This window comes from Lycium barbarum, chromosome 4 (genome assembly GCF_019175385.1).
Source record: "Lycium barbarum isolate Lr01 chromosome 4, ASM1917538v2, whole genome shotgun sequence".
NCBI classification, from domain to species: domain Eukaryota; kingdom Viridiplantae; phylum Streptophyta; class Magnoliopsida; order Solanales; family Solanaceae; genus Lycium; species Lycium barbarum.
The window spans coordinates 67,614,534-67,622,029 of record NC_083340.1 but is presented as its reverse complement, the minus strand read 5'-3'; the positions used below and the strand labels follow the sequence as shown (position 1 = coordinate 67,622,029).

General features: G+C 38.0%; 1 pseudogene; it reads right to left on the bottom strand.

Annotated features, from left to right (window-relative positions):
* Positions 1–3,538: 3,538 nt before the first annotated feature.
* On the bottom strand, positions 3,539–3,658 carry LOC132639050 (5S ribosomal RNA; annotated as a pseudogene).
* Between the last annotated feature and the right edge of the window lie 3,838 nt (positions 3,659–7,496).

The window sequence follows — 7,496 nt, the reverse complement described above, 5'->3', positions numbered from 1 at the left end:
ATATCTCACATCAAAGAGAATCATTCTTTCTGACTTGTTAATCCCCTTATTTCCTATCATACTTTCTTTCCCATACCTGCCCTATAATATACTTATTTCCAATCTATTTCTACTTTTTCCTGATACATTCTCGACATATCAGTTCATCTCGAACTTTGGCTTCTTTGCGCTAAAACGCTTCTTTCTTTGGAATTTTAGGAATGTCAGAATTCATTTCAGGACTAAGTCTGCTCTTCCCCGCCCCCCCCCCCCCCCCCCCCCCCCCTTTTAAGGATATTCTTATATACTAGTAACCTTTGAATATTAATCATCGTTGATAATCCCTTGGTCTACCTTAACGATCCTCACACTTCTCAGTTCTTTATAATGCAGAGTTCTTATCGTCACATGGTTCAACTTATTTCCCTTTCTGCTAGTTGAAGTCTGGTATTAAATCAAATGCTTATACATATCCGATCCAAAACAGGCTCCTCCTTTGTTGTCTTTCCACTTCTACCTTTTACTAGTTGTCGGAGGCCCGTGCTAAGCCTGGGCCCAAACTCAAAATATAAATATAAGGCGTAAGTTTTATTCAATAAGTATAAATTGTGTCACTTTTTTTAGTACATAATTAATTTAATGTAATTGCACGTTAATCATATTTTGTTTATAAATTTTCATAATTATTAAAGTTTGTTCGTCATATAATTAATTAGCTTTTTTTTAAGAAAAATATTTATGAGAAAATAAGTTTGGTAGGAAAATTAGCAAATGCCAAAAGGGCGCAAGTAATTCGATATTCTATAAACTAACATGATAAAATATGATAATTACAACTCACCGAAGATCATAAATTGGAAATTATTTTTGTATTTTTATGAATTTGTGAGCGTACGATTGTTATTTATAGATAAAAATAGATTTCTTTCGATATTTATTAAATTTTCACTCATTATTCTACGTGTCAAGGCTTTATGTTAGTCAAATGTGTTTTTTAACCTTAATTTAGACGAAATTCAATAAATAACTAAATTCATAAAATGAACCTTGAGAATCAATTTAGTTATTCATATATGTTTTATGCTTAAAAAAATTAATTTTTGGTTAATCAAACAAGAGACCTTAAAGATAATCTAATCTTGACTTATGACTCTACCTTCATATTCAACATTAAACAATGTCATTCAATAATTTTTTTACTTTCTGTATTTATAAGCACATATGATATCACTAAAGAAGTAAAATGTTGAATGTTTAATAGAGAGAAGCATATGGAGAGGAACATATGGTGTAGGGCATGTTTAACTGTAAAGTAAGACCTAATAAATGCTTTAGTTGGAACAAAAAATTTGGCTCTAACAAATCACTCATACCTAGAAATTAAAAAGTCTTTTCACTAAATTATCCTTAATTAAATATGATCGATTTTATATGGTTTCTTGATAGTATATAAAAATTAACTTATCTAAATGAGGATACACGGGCCCTTAACTTTTGGAAAAAATTCTTGATAGTTGCTAAGTGTCTTCCGCCTTTGTTGCTTTTTGGGGTATAATTGCCATCAAAATTTACCAAATTACATATAGGTAATTATGTAAATAAAGGCTAAAATAGGGGTAAAAATGAAAGTTTTGAGGTTGTGAGGACTACAAAAATCATGGGTCCTCACTTAAATCACCCTAATTAAAGAGTGCCCATTTAGTGTGAACTTTTGATTGTGTAAAAATTCACTTATCTAAATAATGATAAATTTGGTATATAAGACTATTAATATCTTCTTAATTATATTAAAAAATATTTATTTAGACTAAATATGAAAGCTAAAAGTACCATGTTAAAAAGAGATTCACAAAAGTACTATAAATATCAATACACCACAATTTTAGGGACCCATATAAAAATGGATAAGAAAAAATGAGTGGAAAAGGAGAATTGGCCAAGAAAAGTCAAAAGGAAAGCCACATGTCACAACATTAGAGGACCAAATTTTTTGTGAGGACTACAAAAAACTTGGATCCTCACTTATATTAAGTGGTAATAACTAGTAATTCCCTGGTCTAGTGAATTAATGGGGACAAGGGAATTCATTAAGCCCCTTTATGGAGTGTCCGATTATACCTCGCTCCTTCAACCCTAGTCTTTTTTTTCCACTATCATCTTCTTAATACCCTTGAAATTCTTCTTGCTTTGGGTTCCCAATTCCGATTTCTGTCTATATTATACTATTAAAGTTAATATTCCATATCCTTTCATTTGCTTAGCTCATTTGCCCCGTAACTCTCCTTAACTACTTGTCTGCATCACAGTTATGCATCGTAGTTCTTCCAGTGTCCTGCCGCTTCTTGTTCTTATCATGAAATCCTTACAAAGTACATTCTTTCCCTTTTTCTTTTGGTCAAGCCTTAATCTTTCGTTTTGCCGCTACGACTAATTCATATTTATAGATATTCCCCGTGCAATATTACTTCCTTTATGACCGAATCTTTATATTTTTTACAGTGGTTCTTATCCCATGTCACTGATATATTGGCTCCTGGTCAGCTTTGTTAACTTATTATCCTTTCTCCTGTTCGTGGTGATTGCTCGACTCCCTTCAACCAATCCGTTAATGTACCCTTCTTAGTTTCGTCTTCAGGGGTCTTGAGTTCTTTTACTCCTAAGTGCTATTCTCTACTTGCCATTTTATAACATTGGCCCTGCAATTCGTATAATATCCTTTCAGAAGTGCAAATCCGTTTTATCTCTAAGTCATCTTTTTGGAAGGGCTTCTCCATTTCCGAGGTAATTGTGGCGTTTTATTATGACTATGCATGCACCTCTTCGGACGCCTCTTAAAAGTCAAAATCCCCTTAGCGTCTTCGCAAAACCTGCTTATTCTTTCCCAATTCACATCCCTATTTGTTGTTACTGCCTTTCAATACCACTTATCAGAATCTGATTTCGAACCCTCAATACTCGTTTTTTGTTCCACCCTACCATACTCTATTCTTTTCGTATTCTTACTTTTGAAATTCGTCCAAGTGGCCCTCTACCTCTACCGTCGTCCTAAACTCTCTCTCTCTCTCTCAGAAGCTTCACTTGGCCCTCGTTAACAACATACTTCCGCTGCTTACACTTCTCCTTATCTCAGGGCATCTTAATCTTTTTACACTTGTATACTCAGTTTCTTCTTTTCCCTGGTGTTATTACATCAGGCTTATCCAATTCCAGCTTGCAGAGAAAATAATGTCAACTTGCCCTGTAGCACTTGTCACTCAAACTTCAATACCCTGTTCAATCAGTACCTTTAACATATTGCAACGTCTATTATCGGGGCACACATACTGATTAACCACGCACAAAATATCGTATATACTTCTACTAACACCTTTCTTACAAGTATCCCCAATGCTATTTAAATGTGTCCTAATGCTGTAGCTCTAATACGTCTTCTCTCTTTTTTCCAAGCCGGTCCGCATTATCTCTCACAATCATCTAGAATCTCCAACCGTGAGTTTATCACGCTTCTAATTTCCCTCAAGATACTCTAGTTCCTCCTCCTTCTCTTATGTCTGAATCTGTAAGACTTTGTAGCACACTTCCCAGGGGGTCAACCATCCTAGTACTACTCTCGCCCAAGCACGCTTAACTTCGGAGTGCTGATGGGATCCGGTGCGTTAATACTGGTATGATCGCATCCATCCTGGTGCGTGGACTTTATCACGTGACCTAAAACGAGTTGAAGTTCTAACGGATCCCAATAAAATTCCTGTAATGCATCTCCCTCCGGATTGGAAAGGTCCCTTACTCTCCTCACCGAGCAACCGCTCGCTTAGCCTGCGAAACTCCCAATAACAACCATTAATCAACACACACGATTGTCTTCCATTCCTGAATCTAAGATTCCTAGCAGTGGCCAAAAAATCTTAGTCACAATTATCCATAAGTACTTTGGTCATCGATTCCTTTAAAACTCCCATTTGTCACCTATTAATGATATCCTGCAATAATTGTACATACATAAGAAATTTCAATAAAAGACTCATATACCTATAGCCGACCTATCCTGCTTTTGGTTTGGAGGGTTGTAAAGTGAGATATCCTCCTCAGCGTCCTCTCGCCATCTACTGGTCTGGCCCTCATCATCTCCCCCATCCGAATCCGAGGGGCATGATATCCTAGCAACTCATGATTTACCGAAGGCCAAGATAAAGGGCTAGAATACTCGGTAACGCTCACAGGCATGGCTGCCCTAACATAATGCTTCACCATAGGAGAAGCTGGAGGGGTCAACTCTGGTACAGCCTCAGGAGCCTCCTCCACCGGCGTCTCATACGAACTGTCAGATGGGTCCGTCTCATAACTATCTTCCGACGGGTCCTCCTCCATGGAAGTCACGAACTCTGGGGAGATCGTCTCGGGGTCCTCGGTAGGATCTGTCTCAATAGAATAGCTAGGACTCCTCCTGCTCGATCTTGGAATCTGGGGTCCCAAATCCACCCTAGGGGCCTTCCTGGCACCCCCACTATCTGAAGCCGATCTCTTCATCTCTTTTCAAACTGCTCCTGCTTACAGGGAAAGAGGGTCAGAAACGATCTTTCCTTGACTCTGGCTCAATCGCACGATCTAAGATAGAAGGAAAGGTCAATGATTCCTAAATGCCCCGCAGCCTCCTGTTTACAAGTGTGGCCGGCTTCACACCCATAAACAGGACTCTACCGGACACGGTTTGTAGACAACCCTAAGACGAACTGTTCTGATATCACTTTTGTCACGCCTCAAACTGAGGAGTCGTAACGAGTGCCCGACCTTTTCTGATCAAGCACTCCTACCTGCCTACCCAAAACTCACTGAACATTATGGTGGCCCATATATGACTTTTAACTGCATTATACACTTCTGTGATATCAACATAACAAACTCCACGTCCAAAACTCATAACCATCATTTACATATATGTACAAAAAACAAAACTGTAGGCCGACTAGGCCGCTACATTAGTTGTATAATGGAATAAGAACTGACAAGGCTATCTAACTTTATAACTACATACAAATGTCTACAGACCTCTATGGAATATACACTGTAGAAAAGATAGGACAAGGCCCTGCCATACCCACATATCTACATTGCAAAATAGCATACCAAAAAGGGCTGCAGCTCCGGACCAATGGAGTGCACAGACTGCGGCTGAGGGGAGGTCCTACTGGTTTGGATCGTCTGGCTGGCTACCTGATCCTGCCGGTATGAACGCAACGTCCACAAGAAAGGACGTCGGTACGAACATTGTACTGAGTATGTAAGGCATGAATAATATCATAATAAGAAACGTGAAACACAACATGAAGTAAAGAGATAACCCGTACATCTGATTGCCTCTTAAGGTGGTTGTCATTGTCACGACCCAATCGAAGGCCCATGGGCCATGACAGGCACTCGGTGCTAACCCACCCGGGCACCTGTTATCTTACATTCATATTCACATCTAGGTGGGCCACATGCCCTACTCATGATATTTATACGTCACTAATGCTAATCTCCTTGGGCAATGACATATGTATATCATCACCAACAATAATGCCCATATTCATATACACAAGCCGACGAGGCTAACAAAATAATATACAAAAATGTGAACCGACAAGGCAAAAGACATCTACTATACATGACTGTCTACGAGTCTCTAAGAAGAGTATGAAACATCATCGTAAGGATGGGACAGAAAGAGTATGAAACACCATCATAAGGATGGGACAGGACCCCGGCATGCCCATATATACATAAAAGACTAGTACCCACTGTTGCAGCTCCGGATCAAATAGAGCTCCTCTAAGCAATCTCTGAATAAGCAGCCTAAGGATCAATTCTATCTCCCTGTCCACCTGCGGCCATGACGCAACGTCCACAAACAAAATGACGCCAGTATGAATAATGTACTGAGTATGAAAAACGCAATCAATAGCATAATGGAAGCATGGGAATATAGCATAAGAAGGAAGAGTCATGGGAGGATAAAGCCATTTATACCTCTAGCGTCATTCATTGTATTTACTGACCCTCTTTCTAATGGGGACCTCCCATTTCATACATTCATACTTATAGTAGTATCATACCCGACCATAGAGGTTCGGTGCCTTGCATACCCGACCATGATAAGGTTCGGTATTATACATACCTGGCCCTGCCAAGGCTCAGTGTCATCGTACCCTACTGCAGTGGTGCACGTGCAATTGGTATTATACCTGGCCATCTAAGCTCGGTGTTCTTAATAGTCATACTTATATATATATATATATATATATATATCATATAGGAGTATGTAAGTATCCTCAATGTCCTCACCATCATAATCATTTTCATTATATCCGTCCTTGGAGGATCTACTATCATAGAATGAGACTAATGGTATCGTGATAATATCAAGAATCATGAGCTTTAGTGACTCTAAGAATGAAGTCATCTTGGAAAATAATATGAAATTCACATGAAGGTTTACAACGATGGGATCATGCCTTAAGAAAGAAGGGTAGGCTTACATACTTCTTTGTCTTATTAACTACATAACGTTCACCGTTGAAGTTTGGACAATCTATATTTAGAAGGATTCATACCATAGTTAAGCCTTAATGATACTCTTAAATTCAATACTAGAACAATTCATGATCTAATGAAAATTGGGAAACATTTCCCCTATTTCATCAACTTCCACCATATTACAAAAAAACTCCAAAACAACAACAATAACATCCACAATATCATAATCAAGTAATCACATTCCATTAAGTCTTCAAAATTCATTCTCATGTTCAACTTATACTAACAACTTCACACCCATCCTTAGCACATTTTCATAAAATGCTTCCTCATCACTATCATTACCTTCCATAACAAGATTATACCCATATCATACTAAGAATCATGACTCAAGCTAACTTACTACTCAAAAACATCATAAAAGCTACATTTAGACCTCATTTTCTACTTTCTTCTTCTATCCAAGTTGTTCAACAACCAAGCATTCATGATAACATGAAATAAGCATGAAAACTAACCTTTCATCTCATAAGAATGAGCTTTAGAGCAGCTATAAACTCATATGAAAACCCTAGCTTCAATACCTAAGAATTTCTAACACATGAACACTTCTATTCTTGCTATTTGATCTTTGTAATCTCTTGGGTTTGAGTGTAAGATGCTTAGAGAAGGGTTTTGGGAGCTGTCAAGACTTAGCGAGAAGGTGGGAAATGAAATAAATGAACAAGGGGGCCATATATAACAAAATAAAAATATGGCCCGACCCGGATATATGGCCAATTATACGGGTCGTATAATTTATACGGTCCGTATAATTGGACTGTATAATCTCACCAGGTCACTCTTCTGTTGAAGTAATCTACGGACCATTATACGGGCCATATAATTTATACGGTCAGTACAATTGGAAATTCCCGAATTTCATTATCGTCGAATTGTTTGACTTCCAATCCCCGTGGAACCTTCTTGGCATTCTAACACTTCATTAACCATACAATGGGCCC